Here is a 20,108-nt window from a genome sequence, read left to right as displayed (position 1 = left end):
GTAGCCCCCTACGTTACTTTTATGGTTGAAACTTTGGGAAAAACGTTACCGAAACACCTAAGTATAAACTTGTATGAAAATATCACAACACTCTGATTTGGACAAATGGTATTTAAGGTGCCTATTAGTTACACAAAGAGAATTAAGGTGCCAGCAGGGCTCAGGAGCAAGAGCTAGGTAAAAAATAAATCTGGGAATCAGCAGCACACAGGTTGTAAAAGCCCAGGGAGTGAGTAACATTGTGGAGGAGGGGAAGTCTGATGAGAAGAAAATGAAAAAGGAGGAAAGGAACAAGAGATACAGCCAATGAGATAAGGAGAGAACCAAGGGAGCTTAAAATCACTGCAAAGTGGCTCGAGGCCAGAATGGTCAACTGTGCTGAATGTTGTTATGAGGCCAGAGGAGACCAGATAAGACCTCCCTGTTATCAACTTTCAGTAGGAATGGTGTCCCCTGATCCTCCTTCTATTCAGGGAGAAAAATTTCCATCCATACTTAACACTAAATTATCTAACAAGTTCTTAGGGAAAAGCTACTTTACCTCCAGAGTTGTTAATGATTTTCTAGCTAAAGAAGTAGCAGTGACTCAGGCTACATCTAAGTAGCACTCCTGGACAAGGTGGCTACCGAATGTGACTTTTAGACACCTCCAGACACACCAAGTCCAGTGGTGGAGTGGAGAAGAGAGCCAAACCTATCCCAGCTCTCAAGGGAAATGTCATGTGAAACATACACTGTTTTGTCCCCTATCAACTTATAAACATACACTGTTTTGTCCCCTACCAACTTATCAAAATAATTAACGGGGCTGAAAAGCAGAAAAAGGCAGTTACTTCATGTTTCCAAAAGGATGCACCTTAACTGGGCAAAACAGAATATAAGCAGCTGAAGGAGGAGAAACTGGTAAACCTGGCTTTCCTTCTTTCTAATCCAATCTCAACCACGATTATAATTCTGGGTGTAATTCAGGATAGACGCCTAGCAGAGCTGTAAATCAATTCTTCTTAGGTTTAAAGGTCAGCATCAAAACATTCCCTCCTATTGCTGGCTGAGGTGAAATGGACACTCCATATATTTGCTGGCTGGCATGAAAACTGGTACAACACTTTTGGAAAGCATTTTGGCAACAGGATTCAAGAGCTTTTAAAACTGTTTCTATTCCTTCAGGGATCTAATACTATTTCTGGAAATCCATCTTAAGAAATTAGTCTGCAATTAGGAGGGGAAAAAAAAACCTTTGGGTTTATGAAAGCATTATTCATTATACAAAATCACTGTAAACCACATAAATAGCCGTTTTAAAGGAAATAGGTAAATTACAGTGAAATATGTAACTAATAGAATTCTAAGTTTTTAAAAAACATAGAAAATGCAAAACATATCAAATGAACAAGGCAAAAAAATGTATCAAGTATAATCACACATATATAAATGCACAAAAATAAAAGAAGAAAAATTTTTTAAAAGATGGTGCAACTGTGAACAGATATGAAAAGCAAACTGACTATAGAGTAAGTCTGGTTGAGCAAGACAGAAATATGGGCCAGGCGCAGTGGCTCACCACTGTAATCCCAAGTCTTTGGGAAGCCAAGGTGGGCAGATAACGAGGTCAAGAGTTCGAGATCAGCCTGGTCAACATGGTGAAACCCCATCTCTACTAAGAATACAAAAATTAGACGGGCATGGTGGACCGTGCCTGTAATACCACCTACTCAGGAGGCTGAGGCAGGAGAATCACTTGAATCCAGGAGGCAGAGGTTGCAGTGAGCCGAGACCACGCCACTGCACTTCAGCCTGGGTGACAGAGTGAGACTCTGTCTCGGAAGAAAAAAAAAGAAGGCAGGGAAAGGCCGGGCACTGTGGTCACGCCTGTAATCCCAGTACTTTGGGAGGCCGAGGCAGGTGGATCATCTGAGGTTGGGAATTCATGACCAGCCTGGCCAACATGGTGAAACCCCGTCTCTACTAAAAAAGCAAAAATTAGCCAGGTGGTAGTGGAGTGTGCCTGTAATCTCAGCTACTCGGGAGGCTGAGCCAGGAAAATCACTTGAATCCGGAAAGCGGAGGTTGCGGGGAGCCGAGATCACGCCACTGCACTCCAGTCTGGGCAACAGAGTGAGACCCTGTTCCAAAAAAAAAGTAGAAGGTGGGGAAAAAAATCAAAGAAGGAAAGGTAAGCTCCTTAAAGAATGGTAGTAGAGATATTACATGGCAGAAAAAAAAGCAGTCTGCAAAAACTCATCCCTATTCATCAGCTGGAAGTTAAATGACTCCTTGCAATGCTTTTCTCCCTTTTTACTCCTCCCTATTGCTCTTTATTCTAAACTGCCAATACTACAATTAACTCCAGATTATTCATGAAAAAAAAGATCATAAATTTAGAGAATACTAAGTGGATGATCCAATGCCAACTGGCTTTAGTCTTTGGATGGCATCATATTAAAATTCTCTAACAACAGTGTACCTTCCTATTTATATTAAATGACCAGAAAATAATTTGCATTCTACATTGGAAGGAATGGCATAGAAAAATAGTCCAGAAACAAAGTGAAAAAGGAAAGTATATCCTTTCTATATAATTAACCATAATATGTATAATTTCATATACAAATAACACAATATATAATAACATAAACTGCATCCTTTTGAAGTATTTAGGAAAAAAGTCTAGAAGATTGCAGGGATTTATAGCCAAACTAAATTCATTAACAGTCCAAAATGCTGTTAAACTGCATTAACTTTACTTGGAAAAGCTAGAGAAAGTATTTTTTTTTTAAATCAAAGATCTTACCACTAAACAAAAAAGAAAGTAATTCCAAAAGAGGGTAACATAGCATACTAGTTGAGAGCACAGAAGAGTTGGACTGTTGGTGACTGAATTCCGGCTCCACTAATTACTACTTTTGTGTTCCTTTTTGGGCCTCACTTTTCTCATTTGGAACAAAAGTACTTATCATACAGGGCTCTTATGAAGATTAAATGAATTAAAGGATTTAGAAGACAGCCTGGACTAAGTTACTAAATGGGATGCAAAAGGTTGTTCCAGGAGATGAAGAGGTGATGTTTGCACAACTATGTGAAACACTCGAAATGGTTAAAACGGTAAATTTTGTGTTATATATATTTTATCGCAATTTTTAAAAGGCTATTAGCCATCACCCATTTGCTATAAAGGCATTTTAATTTCTCCTGGCAGAAAATAAATTATCATACATGAGACTCCATACAAGTTTAGGGCTCGTATTTAAAAAATTTTATCAATAAAAGGGTTTTTTTGGGTTGTTTTTCAAAACTAAATTTAAAAATAATATGATGTGCTTACAACAAACTTCTGATGTTCAAATTACACAACTTGAATTCTGAAGCTAAAATTTACTCTTTGGAAGTTGGCAATATTACCCCTGTTACAGTAACAAAACAAAAATACATTGCTCTAACCTGAAACAACTTGGAAACAGATCTATAAACCCTTTGAACACTAGCATTTTATTATATCTTCTAATAAGTACAGAGAGGCTTCACAGACCTTAAATATAACCAATTACAAATAGCAACAAAAATTTTTAAGTGCTTGTTTTAAAATAAAACCTTGCAAACTAGCCCCAAACCACTTCTCTCAGATTACAAAATGAGCATGTGGTGAAAAGGGACAGAGAATACCAATTTACTATACCCTATACTGACTGACAATTTTTGTTGCATAGCAACAAGATTCTGCAGTCTGAAAACAGCACAGAACTCCTTTTCTTGATTTGCCAAGCCACAATTAACCCCATCAAGGCTGAGAAGTATTCAAAACAAATTTGTATAAGGGCCAGGCACTGTGGCTCACGCCTGTAATCCCAGCACTTTGGGAGGCATGTGGATCACCTGAGGTCAGGAGTTTGAGACCAGCCTGACCAACAACACATAGTGAAACTCTGTCTCTACTAAAAAAAAAAAAAAAAAAAAGGTAGCTGGGCGTAGTGGCACACGCCTGTAGTCCCAGCTACTTGGGAAGCTGAGGCAGGAGAATCACTTGAACTCGGGAGACGGAGGTTGCAGTGAGTCGAGATTGTACCACTACACTCCAATCTGGGTGACAGAGCAAGACGCCGTCTCTCAAACAAAAAAAAAAAAAAAAAAAAAAATTTGCATAAACTACTACCAATATTAAAAGTCTAATGATATAAATTCTAAAACTATAAAATTACAAGCCCAAATTCCAGCCTATTTACAACTTGAAAGTACTAATATGCCTTCACTCAGAAAGTTTCTCCATGTACCAGCAAAAAGTGCCAATGCTCATTTTTGGACTACATTTCTTTTGAAAGCATCATCTGCAAGAGTTAGCGGTTTTGTTTTTTTAATCCTAGGTAACAGCATACCCACAGATTTAGTTTCATAATTTTAAAGACATCATTTGACCCTTTCAGTTTATTTTCTAAAAATTATAATTTATAAAAAAGGACTATAATGTCCTAACAGTTTAAGTTTTTCTCCTACTCATAATTTGTTTGTACTATTTTTATGGATTGCCTTTGTACGTAACCAGTAACAATCGACAAAAAGCTGTGTTTTTTCCCCAAAATTCTACTTCACCTAGACAACAAAAAACAAGATTGCATTTATTCTTGCCGTAGCTTTAAATACTTTCATTGTTTAGAGTTTCCTCCTCTATTTTGAGAATGTTAAATGGCTGCCAATCAAGAGACAGATTAAATATAGAAAAAATCTATGTAAAACAGTGGTTCTCAGCTGGGTGCAGTGAGTGGCTCACACCTGTAACCCCAGCACTTTGGGAGGCCGAAGTGGGCAGATCACCTGAGGTCAGGAATTCAAGACCAGCCTGGCCAAGTGGAGAAACCCCATCTCTACTGAAAATACAAAAATTAGTTGGGCGTGGTGGCGGGCATCTATAATCCCAGCTACTCGGGAGATTGAGGCAGGAGAATCGCTTGAACCCAAGAGGCAGAGGCAGCAGAGGGCCGAGATTGCGCCACTGCACTCCAACCTGGGTGACAGAGCAAGACTCCGTTTCAAAAAAAAAAAAGTAGTTCTCAACATTTCCAAAGATGAAAAGACCCTTTAACTTCATGAATAATTGTTCTACTTTTAATACTGCATATGTTGACTGAAAAAATGTGATTTAAAAGCACATTAAATTTGCAAGATTTTAAATGAATCAGAACATTATCAGAAAAGCACATATACTTGAAATACAATGGCTGGCATCTTTGGATTACAGACAAATCTTGCTATACCTAGGGGTTCAACTATTCTTTAAAGGAATGGCGCAGATGCCCCCCAGAGCTCACAAACTGGAAGTCATTAATCCACTGGAAAAGTTCAAATTATTTTGAATAAAAACACTTAGGATAAGAAGCATATAAGCTTGGAAATGAGACAAAGGTGGGTTCAGGTCTCGGTGCCACTACTTACTACCCATGCAGGTTTGGCATTAATGAAATGTTCCCTGCATGGTGGCTTACGGACTGGAAGACATAATGTACAGGAAGTACGTGGCATGTTAGTTTTGTTCCTTAAACTGTCATTCAAAGTCTTTTTTTAGACAGAGTCTCTCTCTGTCACCCAGCGCCCAGGCTGGAGTGCTGTGGCGCAATCTCGGCTCACTGCAAGCTCCGCCTCTCGGGTTCACGCCATTCTCCTGCCTCAGTCTCCCGAGTAGCTGGGACTACAGGTACCCGCCACCATCTGAGCTAATTTTTTTTTTCATGTATTTTTAGTAGAGACGGGGTTTCACCGTGTTAGCCAGGATGGTCTTGATCTCCTGACCTCGTGATCCGCCCGCCTCGGCCTCCCAAAGTGCTGGGATTACAGGCGCGAGCCACCGCACCCGGCCAACTATCACTCAAAAGTCTTAAACAACCCAGCCCAACTGCCATATTTTCTACTGCTTCCAACACAAACTCCAACAGACTTGAGACAGCATTGGATGTAATCTTAAAGATGAAAAATGAAATCTGAGAAACAGCATTGAAAGGTAAAATAATAAGAGGCTATAGAAAGTATTAAGAGCAAGGGCTTTGGAGTTATGCAGGACTTAGATCTGAATTTCAGCTGTCATTTATCTACTATATGACTTCAGCCAAGTCAGTTAAGTATACTAAGCCTTGGTTTCCTACACTGTAAAAGAGCAATGAAGACATGAATCTCGTGGCTTATTTGAATCCATTGAATGAAATTATCTATGTGAAGTTGCCTGGCCTATCTTTAAATATTCAACAAATAATACCTATTAATATTACTTATCAAAGTTATCATATGTAATTGGTTAGACCACTTAATTTGCACCAGAGTTGAACAAATATTATCCAAAGGTTAGCCTCAGAGATGCTCTGGCCTGTGGCGAAGGACTTATACCCTGTGGCAGGCATGTTTTGGATATTCAGCTATCAGGCCTCTGGATCAGTAAGGACATTTAATATCAGGTCTTTGGAACTCAAAAGCTAATCTTTAAAAATAAGTTTAAGTATTTGCAATAAATTAACAATGAAGTACCTAAACTTCTCTGAAAGTGTTTTATTTTTTCCATTTCACTTACGTTAAAATTCAAAAGCTGATTTTTTTTCTTCAGACAGTTCCAATTTATAAATGAGCTTATGATTTTTAGGATACAAACTTGAAACTGCTTATAATTGTGGCTGGGGTACTAAGACAGCCTATTAAAGTTGAGGCAACCAAACAGGTATGTCCATTTTGTAATGAAAGTAAGAAACGGCATGAATGCCCCCTCATTTCACTTAAACATAAAGCATTTAAGAGTTTGAAATATGTTGAACATATTTTTAAAATGTGTAACTTATATAGTAGTTGCTGACATTTTACAGAATTTAAAGAGGTTCTCCAAGAGTGATTTTAGCCCTCATAAACATCTGGCAGTGTGTAGAGACATTCTGGTTGTCTCTTCTCGGGGGAGAAAGGTTAAGGGGTGTGTGCTACTGGTATATGGTGGGTACAAACTAGGGATACTGCTAAACATCCCACAATTCACAGTACAACCCTGTAACAGGGAATATCTGGCCCCAAACATCAATAGTGTTGAGGTTGAGAAACTGTGAAAGTAAGCACTGATGTTTTAGGAAAAAAAACACCAAACTCTCTTTGAAAAGACCTGGGAATATAATTTCCCTAGCATCATTTGAAAAGATTATCCTTTCTCCCCGGAGAAAGTTCTTGTCACAGTCATCAAAAATCTATCGAATGTGAGGGTTTATTGGGTTATTCTATTCACTGGTCTATAGATCTGTCCTTACTATACCTTTACCTGTTTTGATTACTGTTAACTACAAAGTTAAGTTTTGAAATCGGGAAGTGTCTCCTCCAACTTTGTTCTTTCTCAAAATTATTTTGGCTATTCGGGGTCCCTTGAAATTCTGTATGAATTATTTTTGCAAAACAACGCCATTGGGATTTTGATAGGGATTACATTGTGTCTGCATATCAATTTGGGTAGTACTGTCACCTTAACAATATCAAGTCTTTAAATTCATGAAGACAAAGTCTTTTCATTTATTGACGTACTTTCTTTCAGTAATATTTTATAGTTTCAGTGTACAAGTCTTTTACTTTCTTGGTTAAATTTATTCCTAGGTGTTTATTTCTTTAGATGCTACTGTAAATGAAATTGTTTTTATATAAAACTTATTTTTAAAGAGACAGTCTATGTTGCCCAGGCTGGTCTCAAATTCCTGGCCTCAAGTGATCCTCCCATCATAGCCTCCCAAAGTGCTGGGAATTACAGACACAAGCCGGAAATTGTTTTTTTTCAATTGTTCATTGCAGGTATATAGAAATAACTGATTTTTGTGTAACAATTTTGTACCCTTCCACTTTGCTGAATTTGTTTATTAGCTCTAGCTGCTTTACTGTGGAATCTTTGCATAGATTTTTAATGTGTGCATGCATGTCTCCCTCTGTATCTGTCATCTGAGACAATTAGTTCATCTGACTAATGAGAGAGATGAATGAGATCATTGTGGTCCATACCCAAAGAGGAAACTCAGACAAGAGGTTGATGTTGAAGTCCTAAACCTCAGTACATCACAATGTGACCTCATTTACAAGCAGGGTCTTTGTGTAATTAGTTAAGATGAGGTCATACCAGAGTAGAGTGGACCTCTTAATCCAATATGGCTGGTGCCTTTATAAGAGGAGGAAAACATCAACTGAAGACAGACACAGAAAAGACAGCCATGTGACTGTAGAAGCATGAGACTGAAGTGATGGACCTACAAGCCCAGGAATGCCAAAGACTGCCAGCAAACTCAAGCCAGAGAAAGCAATTCTGCCTCAAAACTAACATAGAAATCCTCCTGTTTCAGTTTCCAGTTACTGACCTGCTCTGCAAATTTCAGACTCAAGATGCAACGTCAATTATCTTGCCTGAGTTTCCAGCCTGCCTGTTGGCCTTACAAATTTCAGACTCCCATAATCATGTAAGCCAATTCCTTTAAATAAACAAATACTGGTTCTGTTTCTCTGGAGAACCCTAGCTGATAATGATGGGAGCATTTATGGAAACAGGGGAAGAGTAGATGTGGAGGTCACAAAAATAAACTGCTACCTCGGAAGTGTACCCAAGATCTGCATAAATTTATGTACTTATAAAGTTTTTATAAAGCCCTTACTTTATTAGTTTTTAATTTTAGTAACTTTTTACAGACTCAGAAAAAACTAACAGTCAATATGCTAAAGGGAAACAATTGCTGATTGGGTGACAAGATTCTTATTTTGTATAACATTTCCAGGCAGGAAAAATAAAACCAAATATATTTGATGTCTTGTCTTTACATTTTCAAGTGCATATTAAAAATTTTTGTTAAAATGTTATACCATGACATCTTCACTTTGTCACTTACCAAAACATACTATGTACAATATAAAATTGTTTAAAGGACTGTCCCAATACCTTTAATAAAAATCAGATGATTTAGCTAAAGAATAAAATGAGGGTTCAGTGGCTCACAGCCATAATTCCAGCACTTTGGAAGACTGAGGTGGGAGGATCACTAGAAGCCAGGAATTTGAGACCAACCTGGGCAACAAAGCAAGACTCTCATCTCTACAAGAAATAAAGAACAGGCCGGGCGCGGTGGCTCACGCCTGTAATCGCAGCACTTTGGGAGGCCGAGACGGGTGGATCACGAAGTCAGGAGATGGAGATCATCCTGGCTAACACGGTGAAACCCTGTCTCTACTAAAAATACAAAAAAAATTAGCCAGGCATGGTGGCGGGCGCCTGTAGTCCCAGCTACTCAGGAGGCTGAGGCAGAAGAATGGCATGAACCTGGGAGGCGGAGCTTGCAGTTAGCCGAGATTGTGCCACTGCACTCCAGCCTGGGCGACAGAGCGAGACTCCATCTCAAAAAAAAAAAAGAACAAAATGAGAAGGCCTAAAACAATCAATAGTCATGAGTTTAGTTTTTTAATTTGTTCAAAAAGGTTATTAAAAGTATCTCAATGAACCCAGCATGATATAAAGTGTTCAGAGAAATGTGTCATGAGCTCTTACTCCATTTTTTTAAGGGAAAAATGTATGTATGACATATGAAAAGAGCCAGTCAACAGAAACTATGAAAAGAGAGAGACTCAGCCTGTAACAATCACTAAAGACAAACCAGAAGAGGAAACTAAAGCAAGAATGAGATTGAGGTGAGCACAGAGAAGGCAGCTTTCCAGAAGACAGAGAGAATAAAAGTAATGAAACCAAGACTTCACTGGTACCTTTGGAAAACAATAAACGACCGTTAGGAAGTGAATTCACATAGGGAGTTCTGAAAGGCACCACTGAACTGTTTTTCGAGGGCCCTGAAGGCCAGGTTAAGACATCTCTTCCATGTGCCCCAGGGTGCAGGGGAAGGTTTTTTCAGTAACTTGTTGTTTTTTGTTTTCTGTTGTTGTAGTTTTGTTGTGAAACAGGATCTCATTCTGTCACCCAGGCCGGAGTGAAGTGGTGCGGTCTCTGCTCACTGCAACCTCTGTCTCCCGGGTTCTAACTATTCTCATGCCTCAGCCTCCCGAGTAGCTGGGATTATAGGCATGCGCCATCACGCCCAGCTAATTTTTGTATTTTTAGTAGAGACGGGGTTTCACCAGTTAGCCAGGCTGGTCTAGAACTCCTGGCCTCAAATGATCCACCCACCTCAGCCTCCCAAAGTGCTGGGATTACAGACATGAGTCACCGTGCATGGCCTTTTTTTCAGAGCAAAGTTTAAATAGGATGGCTGACCACACGGGAACCACACATTATGAAGGGAAGGGAGGGTGACAGATCTAGGGGAAGAACTTGTTCTAAGTAATGCAAATAACCATTCCATGTCTGGGTGCTGGTTTTTAATTTAAATACTCATCTTAAATTATAAGCATCATTTTAAAATACAGGAACTCTAAGAATTTAACTGGCCATTTGTTTTCAGAGTGCCTAAAACACAGAAACTTTCATATTAAAAGTTAAAAAAGGCACACTGGGTGTGGTAGCAGGTGCCTATAGTCCCAGCTCCTCAGGAAGCCGAGATGCAAGGATGGCTTGAGCCCAGGAGTTACAGGTTGCAGTGAGCTATGATCGCGCCACTGCATTCCAGCCTGTGTAACAAAGTGAGGCCCTGTCTCAAAACAAGAAAAAGAAAGCAAGCAAGAAAGAAAAAAGGCAAAACAACATTCAGAAGCTTGAACTTTATTTTTTGTTTTAATCTCATGGTACAACACAAAGAAAACAATAAATAGAATATGCCCAATCCATAAAACCTCTAACTACATTACGGCAAATCTTAAAACAAGGCAATGAATTATTAATTCCATTTTACAGAAAAAGAAATTAAGGTTTGGGAAAGTCAAGGTCTCACAGCCAGTAAATAGCAGAATGGCTTTGAAGTCAATGCTGATTCTATTAAACTTGACTAACCCCAAAATGCAAAAACCTTGAAAAAAAAAACTGCCTCAACCTTCCGGGCTCAAGTGATTCTCCTACCTCAACCTCCTGCGTAGCTGGGACTACAGGTGTGTGCCACCACACCCAGCTAATACTATTTTTCGTAGAGATAGGGTTTTGCCATGTTGCCTAAGCTGGTCTTGAACTCTTGGGCTCAACTGATTCACCCACCTCGGCCTCCCAGACTGCTGGGATTATGGGCATTAGACACTGTGCTCTGCCAGCTCTTGAAAATTAATGCCTCCTCCCCCACTAAACTGTAAGCCTAAGGCAATGGGTCATACCTATGCACACGTTTACTTTTTTGTAAGTTATTGTTGAGGATTTTTCTTATTGAGTCATTTTACTTACTTCGGAATCACTGAAAAGGAAAATCATGCAGGACTTAAGCCACAATGAGGAGGAGCCTGGTGGAGCTTGGTCTTAATTCCAAGAGCAATGGGAAGGCACTGAAGTAGTTCAGACTCAAGGTTGAGCTGATCAAATCTAAATTTCATAAAGATCTAACAGCTCACAGCTAACAGACTGCATGGGAGTAATAGACCAATGCAATAAATTAGAGAATCTAGAACAACATATATGTAAAAATGTAATACAGAACAAAATAGGTACAAGGGTCTTACAATGAAAGTTCATTATCAGATTCACAGAAGTTGCCAGGGAAGCAAAAGCAGTCTTAACACAAAAATATCCACTAATGAACTAAACATTTATAATATCAGTCCCCATTAAACATCCCTCCCAAAGCAGCATTAGCCTCTATGTCAGGCCATTTCACCTTTGCCCTGTCAGGCTCTCAATGACTGACAGGTTATTTCAATTACAAAGCAACACAATGCATATCATCTACAAAGTGAAACTGCAAACATTCCAAAATATGTAGGCCTTTATGAAGTCACTGAAAATGATGAAAACTCTTTACAAAGCAACTGAAAAAAATGAGTATTTGGAAAGATACTGACTGGGAAGGGGCATTAGGGAACTTAATGGCCTAAGTGTCTTCTGTATCCAGACCTGGTTGGTGGCTACACAGGTATGTATACATAGTAAAAATGTACCAAGCTATATGTATACATGATTTATGCATTTAGCTGTATATAAATGATACCTTAGAGTTGCTATGGTTTGAATCTTGAAACTCATGTTGAAATTTAACTGTAACAGTACTAAGAAATGATTCAGCCATGGGCATCCACACCCATCAATCGATTAATACCATTATGATGGGAGTGGGTTACAGGAATTCAACCCTTTTCTTCTGTTTTGAGCACATACCATCTCACTGTGTGACGCCTTCCACCATGTTATGAGACAGCAAGAAGGCCCTCACCAGATGCAGCCCCTTGATCTTGGACTTCTCAGCCTCCAGAACTGTGAACCACATAAATCTCTTTCCTTCATAAATTACCCAGTCTGTGATATCTGTTATAGCAGCATAAAATGGACTATGGCAGGACTAAAAGACACACAAGAAGGATGGTCCTACTTCCTCCAAGAATTACTGGGTCTGAATTTGAATCCTGGAAGCCCTATGGTCTACTTGTTACCAATATAAAGATGAGTGAATACCAAAGATGGCAAAATGTACCTGTGTCCTCAAAGACATCAGTGACCCACTGACTGTAGTATGTGTGGAGCCTACCCTACCTCTGGACCTCAATTATATGAGATAAATTTTCTCAATATTTAAGCACTTTAAGTCATAAACAGTTACTTGCAGCTGAAAGCATTTTAACAGATTGTAGTTAATAACTGGAGAACTAACAAAGATGAGATTACCAAGAGGTCAAAAGAAAATCTGAAAATCAAAGTCAGGAAAACTAATGAAGCCCTTGAATATTTTGGCAAAAAGGACTGTCTTTATGATCATACTGCAAAAGTCCATCATAACATGGATAGTTTCACGTGATCTTGCAATTTTCTCAGAAAAATTATGTAAAACTTTTTAAGCAACCAACACTTGATCCATTCTTCTTTCATTTTAAGAATTTAACACATAATTGCAACCATAACATGAATGTTTTCATAATTTTGTTTCATTTTTCAAGATTAAACCCAAATAAAGGCTTTTCTCCCCACCCCAACTATGTACTATTATCTCTGAAATGTTCTAGGTCAATTCATCCTACAAGATCTTGCTCTTATGCCAATTATTTTCAGAGAATAAAGACCCCCTAAACAATGAAATCACAAGGAGAAATAAATTACTCACACATTAACATTTGGAAAATTCAAATATATGCTTCAGTTCAAAAGTTAACCAATACAAAGAGTTATGTGGTTAAAAAGAGCTTACTGGTTAAAAACCATGGGCTCTGGAACCAGACTGCCTGAGATGGAATCCCAGTTCCACTGTCTACTAACTGGGTGACCCTGGGCAAGTCACTTAACTCTCTGTGACTCGATTTCCTCATCTATAAAATGGAGATAACAGTTCCATCAGTGTTAAATGAGTTAATACATAAAGGTTTCAAACAGTAAGCACTCAATAACAGTTAGCTATTACATTTTTTTAAACTCTAAGAAAACTGAAGAATATAAATGCCAACAATGAAATTAAGTTAATTAGCAAAGGAAAAACATTTTTTAAAAACATAAGCTTTACGGTTTAAATACAAGTACATACTTTTTTTTTTTTTTTTTTTGAGACAGTCTCTCGCTCTGTCGCCCAGGCTGGAGTGCAATGGCACCATCTGGGCTCACTGCAAGCTCCGCCTCCCGGGTTCACACCATTCTCCTGCCTCAGCCTCCCGAGTAGCTGGGACTATAGGCACCGGCCACCACGCCTGACTAATTTTTTGTATTTTTAGTAGAGACGGAGTTTCACCATGTTAGCCAGGATGGTCTTGATCTCCTGACCTCGTGATCCGCCTGCCTCAGCCTCCCAAAGTGCTGGGATTACAGGCATGAGCCACCCCGCCCGGCCAAATACAAGTACATACATTTCAGATAAAATTAAGACAAAGAAAAATGAGAACAAATGTACTTCTAAAAAAAAAAATAGCTAAAAGTATATCATATATGCTTTTATGTCTATATAGTAAAAAATTATGCATTTTACTACTAAACATGTAAGAATTGTTTTTAAAGGTACCATGTTAAACCTATTAAACTAGAAACTAAGCCAAACACTGTGGTTCAGTAATTCCAGCACTTTCGGAGGTGAAGGCAAGCAGATCACTCTAGGCCAAGAGTTGAAGACTAACTTGAGCAACACAGCAAGACCCCATCTTTAATTAAAAAAAAGAAACAAATGAGTTGCTGCACACTTAAGACAAAATTTTAAATCTTAATATATGGAGAAAAAAAAGAATGGAAAACTTGGGATTACAGAAGATACAAGGCTGAGTGCAGTGGCTCACATTTGTAATCCCAGCACTTCGGGAGGCCGAGGCAGGCAGATCACGTGAGGTCAGGAGTTTGAAACCAACCTGGCCAACGTGAAACCCGGTCTGTACTAAAAACACAAAAAAAGCTGGGCGGCGTGGCTCACACCTGTAATCCCAGCACTTTGGGAGGCCGAGGCAGGCAGATCACTTAAGGTCAAGAGTTCAAGACCAGCCTGGCCAACATGGTGAAACCCTGTCTCTACTAAAAATACGAAAATCACCTGGGCGTGATCTCGTACATCTACTCGGAGGCAGGAGAATCACTTGAACCTGGGAAGCAGAGGTTGCAGTAAGCTGAGACTGCAGCACTGCACTCCGGCCTGGGCGACACAGCGAGACTCCATCTCAAAAATAAAAATAAAAATAAATACAAAAAAAATTAGCCAGGCATGGTGATGCACGCCTGTAATCCTACTCAGGAGACTGAGGTAGTAGGACTGTTTGAACCCAGGAGGCAGAGGTTGCAGTGAGCTGTGATTGCACGACTGCACACACTCCAGCCTGGGTGACAGACAGCGAGACTTCATCTCAAAAAAAAAAAAAAAAGAAGATACATATAGTAAATTTTATATTATGACCACCAACGAATCACACCTCTTGATCTGTCCCCTTGTGTAATCACCTCCCCCACTGACTTTGGGCTTGACCATATGACTTGTTTTGGCCAAAGAAACATAAGCAAACAGGATGCAAGCTGAAGTTTGATAAGAGCTTTCATACTAGGGCATGCTGTCATGAGGAGGCTGCTACTGTTAAGTGAGCGATGAGGCAGAGGGATGGGACACACACACCAGATGAACCTAAGTGAATGAAAACACACGAATGAGTCCAGGTAAGAAGAGCTGCCCAGCCAACCCATATAGCACATCTGTAGTCTCAGCTACTCAGGAGGTTGAGGTGGGAGGATCACTTGTGCCCAGGAGTTCAAGGCTGCAGTAAGCTATGACGGAACCACTGCAATCCAGCCTGGGTGACAGTTTTACTAGGATTTGAGATGCTTTGTTAAACAGCAGTAGATATTGGATACGATATATGTATATGCACTATGAAGAGTTAATATCCTCATTATTATAAATCATTAGAAGAAAAACCAAACATCTCATTGGGAAAATAGAAAAAGCACATGAACAGACATCCACACAAAAATAAAGATGTCCAATAAACAAAGAGACCCTACAAGTAATCAAAGAAATACAAATTAAAACGATAACACCTTTTGCCTATCACATTGGCAAAGATTAAAAGACTGATAATGGCCTGAGCTGGCCAGAATGTGGGATAACCAGAACTCTCATCTACTCTTGCATATTTGGTATTGTGTATCAAAAACTGATACAACTCCTTTCAGTCATTTTATTATTCACTCAAATACTTACTGCATACTCACACAGGCCTGTGTGGGGAACTTGGAATGCAGAGCCAGGTCATGCAAGACCTTAATAATTTTGGTTTTATGACTAATTTGGGTTTTAGTCTAAGATGCCACTGAAGGCTTTAGGTAGGAAATAACAATATCTGATTTCCACTTTAAGAGTATTCTGAGTGATGCATGGAGAATAGGGGACATGAATGGAAATGAGGAAACACTAATAGTTCAGGTAAGAGACAACAGTGGCCTGAACTTGAGGCAGTGAGATGGACAGAAGCAAGTGAAGGTAACCTGGTAGGACAATGATAGACTGGATACAGAAAAGTAGAGCAATAAAAAATTTTTTAAAAAAGCACTACTTCTTGATTTTAATTCTAGGAATGTATCCTAAAACCAAATCAGATATGTACCCAAAGACATATAACCAAAGATGTTCATAGCAGTGTTTTTTATAATAATAAAAACAATGGAACAAATCTAAAAGTCCATCTTTAAGATTTAAGTAGACAAAGTCATCCATCCAAACCAATGGAATATTATGCGGTCACTTAAAGTTATGTAGCTATATAGTTAGGAACAAGAATTACTAGCTGGGCACAGCAGCTCATGCCTGTAATCCTAGTGCTTTGGGAGGCTGAAATGGGAGGATGACTTGAGGTCAGGAGTTCAAGACCAGCCTGGGCAACATAGCAAGACCTTGTCTCTACAAAAAAAAAAAACTAAAAATTAGAGTGCGTGGTGGCACACATCTGTAGTCTCAGCTACTCAGGAGGCTGAGATGGGAGGATCGCTTGAGCCCAGGAGTTCAAGGCTGCAGTAAGCTATGATTGCACCACTGCACTCCAGCCTGGGTGATGGTTCAAGACCCTATTTAAAAAATAAAAATAATAAAATGTAAAGAAATATAGATATTATATATATGGAAAGGGACCAGCTACAGAATACACAATACAAATATAGTATAAGTCCATTTTCAAATAGTATCTTACTTTTATATATAATCATATGCACATGCACAATGATGGCTGCAAATGCACTACAAAAAGTTTAGAAATCTACACATTAAAATATTAAAATTCTAGATGGCTTGGATTTAACATTTCATAAATGTTTTATACTTCCCATGCCTTCTAAAATCTGTACTACTTAATAATAGAAGGGAAAACGTAATTTAAAAAAATACCAGACATATGGACAACAGTCATTGATTTATTTTTCTAAAAATACTGCAAAGACCACAATTAAGTAGACTGTAAGTAAAAGTTTTAAATGAAAACTCAAGACACATAACTCTTAAATTGTTAAAAACTGAACAGTCACAATTTTGCTTGCAATATCAGTCTAACATGAGAATTCGGGGGAGGAGAAGAAAGACTGCAGAACAAAGCAGATATTCAAATAACTAGTATTTAATAATTATTAAACCTGCATAGAAAGATCCCTTCACTGAACTGTAAAGGAACAATTTGGACTCCCTTGAGATCTGACTTAAAGAGCCACTCATTTTATTTTACTTATGTTCTTGGTTCTTTATAAAGTTCCCCTCCTGCCAAATTGCAAATATAACAGATACCAAAAAGGACAGAAGACTGGGGACCTCTAAAGCACAGTCAAAGGTAGTCATTTGATTTCATATCATCAGATGTATTCTTACCAAGACCAGATGTTCCTTAAGGCCTTTACCACTGGAAAAGGGCTCAGTTTATTTAAAAATATCATGATTACCTCATTCCCCAAAGACAAAACTTTTGGTATTTGAGACTACTGTAAACAAACCCCAGAAAATCACCACCCAGATTTAAGTTTGCTGAAGATTCTGATGGATTTGCTTCATCACATTTTACTGGTGACCTTAGTCATCCTTACTTACAACAGGCCTACCAAAGAGATGGCTGTCTCCTCAGCACGAATATACAGCTCCAAAATTTGTTCAGGCCTTTCAATGGCGCCACTATCAAGGTTTCCACCTCAGCACTCCCACCTGCTTGTTTCCCTACAGAGAAATGTCCAGTGGTTCTATCTTCAATCTCTCTTCTTTAAAAAGGATGAAGATGACAATTTAAAATATTAATCCAAAGTAATAAATATGTCAGAAACAACTTAATGAGATCTTCTTCTCGTGTTATTATATAGATCTGCCTATTCTGGACATTTCATATAAATGGAATCACGGCATATATCGCCTTTTGTGTCTGGCTTCTTTCACTTAGCATAATGCTTCCATCTATGCTGTGGCATGTATCAGAACTCCATTCCTTTTGATGGCCAAATATTATTCTGTTGTATGGACATACCACATTTTGATGATCTATTCATGAACTGAGACACATCTGGATTATTTCTGCTTTTTGGCTATTACAAATAATGATACTATAAACATTTGTGTACAAGTTTTCCTGTGGACAAATGTTTTCATTTCTAGGAATGGAATTGCTGGGTCATATGACAACTCTATGTTTAACTTTTTAAGGAACTGCCAAACTGTTTTCTAAAGCAGCTGCACCATTTTACATGGTTTTTCACATTCTTAACATAAACTTAAGAGATGTCAGACTTTCATAGAAATAGGGGATTTACTCTTATCAAGCTCATTTTGTGTGCCAAGTGTTATGCCAGAATTTTATTTAATTTTCCCAACAACTCTATAATTCACAAAGTATCTCTATTTTACATAAGAAATTCAATCCCAAAAAATGTTTATAACCCACTCAAAAATAAATTATTTAGTAAATGTCAAACTAGAGTCAAACCCAGAGTTGACTTCAAAGCCTGTCCGCTTTATCCTACACCATTCAATCTCTACACTTAGATATATGTACACTGCCTCATACCCAAAGTAGTCTTTGGAAAAGTTGCCTGTTAATGAAACTTACTTAAATAATTGTAAAATAGAAGGTTCCCAATGTAAAGATATTTCTAGAAAATTTAACAGATAACCTTGTATAAATCAATTAAACCCCCCCCCCCAATTTATCTTCTTTAGCAAACAATTTCTGGTTACTTAAAACAAAACTTATCTAAAATTCATCTAAACATTAAACAAATTATTTTCTTCCAAAGTTCTATGCGCTGACAAAAAAAAAAAAAAATGTAGTTATCTTCTGCTATAGAATGAACTGTGTTCCCCTAAAATTTATATGTTAATACCCTAACCCTCAATATTTGGAAAAAGGGCTTTTAGGAGGTAACTAATGTTAAAGTTATAAGGGTAGGGCCCTAATTCAATAGGATTAGTGGCCTTATGAAATGAGGAGAAGAGAAATTCTCCCCCCATTTCCCCGACCCCAGGATTCCCATACCCGCCCTACCAAGCAAGGACACAGAGAGGAGGATATCCTCTGCAAGCCAGGAAGAGAACCCTCACCAAAACCCATCCACACTGGCAATCTGTTCTCTGACCTCCAGCCTCCAGAACCATAAAATAAATTTCTAGGCCGGGCGCCGTGGCTCCCGCCTCTAATCCCACGAGGTCAGGAAATCGAGACCATCCTGGCTAACACAGCGAAACCCCGTCTCTACTAAAAAGTACAAAAAAATGGCCGGGCGTGGTGGCTCACGCCTGTATCCCAGCACTTTGGGAAGTCAAGGCGAGCAGATCACAAGGTCAGGAGATCGAGACCGTCCTGGCTAACACTGTGAAACCCCGTCTCTACTAAAAAATACAAAAAATTAACCGGACGTGGCAGCGGGCGCCTGTAGTACCAGCTACTAGGGAGGCTGAGGCAGGAGAATGGCGTGAACCCAGGAGGTGGAGCTTGCAGTGAGCTGAGATCGCGCCATTGCACTTCAGCCTGGGAGAGAGAGAGAGACTCATCTCAAAAAAAAAAAAAAAAAATTAGCCGGGCATGCCGGCAGATGCCTGTGGTCTCAGCTGCTCAGAAGGCTGAGGCAGGGGAATGGCGTGAACCCGGGAGGCAGAGCTTACAATGAGCCGAGATCACCCAGGCGACAGAGAGAGAGAGACTGTCTCAAAAAATATATAAAAATAAAAATAAAAAATAAATTTCTGTTGTTTAAGCCACCCGGCCTATGGTATTTTGTTATGGCAGCCCACACTAATACTTCAAGAGTATCATGCACTACCCAATGATTAGTATTTGAAGCACTGATAAGAATCAAAACAAAGCAAGCACTAAATGGGGTAAAAATAAATTAAGAGATGCATATGCTTGTAACTCGAAAATACAAGTTCTTTGGTCAATGAGACTTAAAAACAGATTTGATGGCCCTTTTAGTAATTGAGAATTTAATCATGAAGTCAAGGAAATATGGTATCCTCCAAAGGGCTTAGGATTTAGACAATCCTGACACTTGTAGCCACTTCTGAGCTCTATGTTAAGAGTAAGAAATAAATTCTGGCCAGGTGAATTCAAAACCTGCCTGGTCAACACGGCAAGACCTCGTCTCTACAAAATAAAAA

The 20,108-nt window shown here is 38.8% G+C and overlaps 1 protein-coding gene and 1 long non-coding RNA gene across 23 annotated transcripts in view; one reads left to right on the top strand and one right to left on the bottom strand.

Annotated features, from left to right (window-relative positions):
* Nucleotides 1-20,108, bottom strand: part of ENAH (ENAH actin regulator) — a 154,849-nt gene that overhangs the window by 129,145 nt on the left and 5,596 nt on the right. The window lies entirely within an intron of this gene.
* LOC116270316 lies at nucleotides 11,358-17,636 on the top strand. The gene is made up of 3 exons (XR_004178341.1): nucleotides 11,358-11,963; nucleotides 15,043-15,151; nucleotides 17,564-17,636. It is a non-coding gene; the product is annotated as an uncharacterized LOC116270316 (long non-coding RNA).

The sequence above is a fragment of the Papio anubis genome, chromosome 1, assembly GCF_008728515.1.
Source record: "Papio anubis isolate 15944 chromosome 1, Panubis1.0, whole genome shotgun sequence".
Lineage (NCBI taxonomy): Eukaryota > Metazoa > Chordata > Mammalia > Primates > Cercopithecidae > Papio > Papio anubis.
Note: the sequence above shows the minus strand (reverse complement) of the source record. Positions and strands in the feature narration are given on the sequence as shown.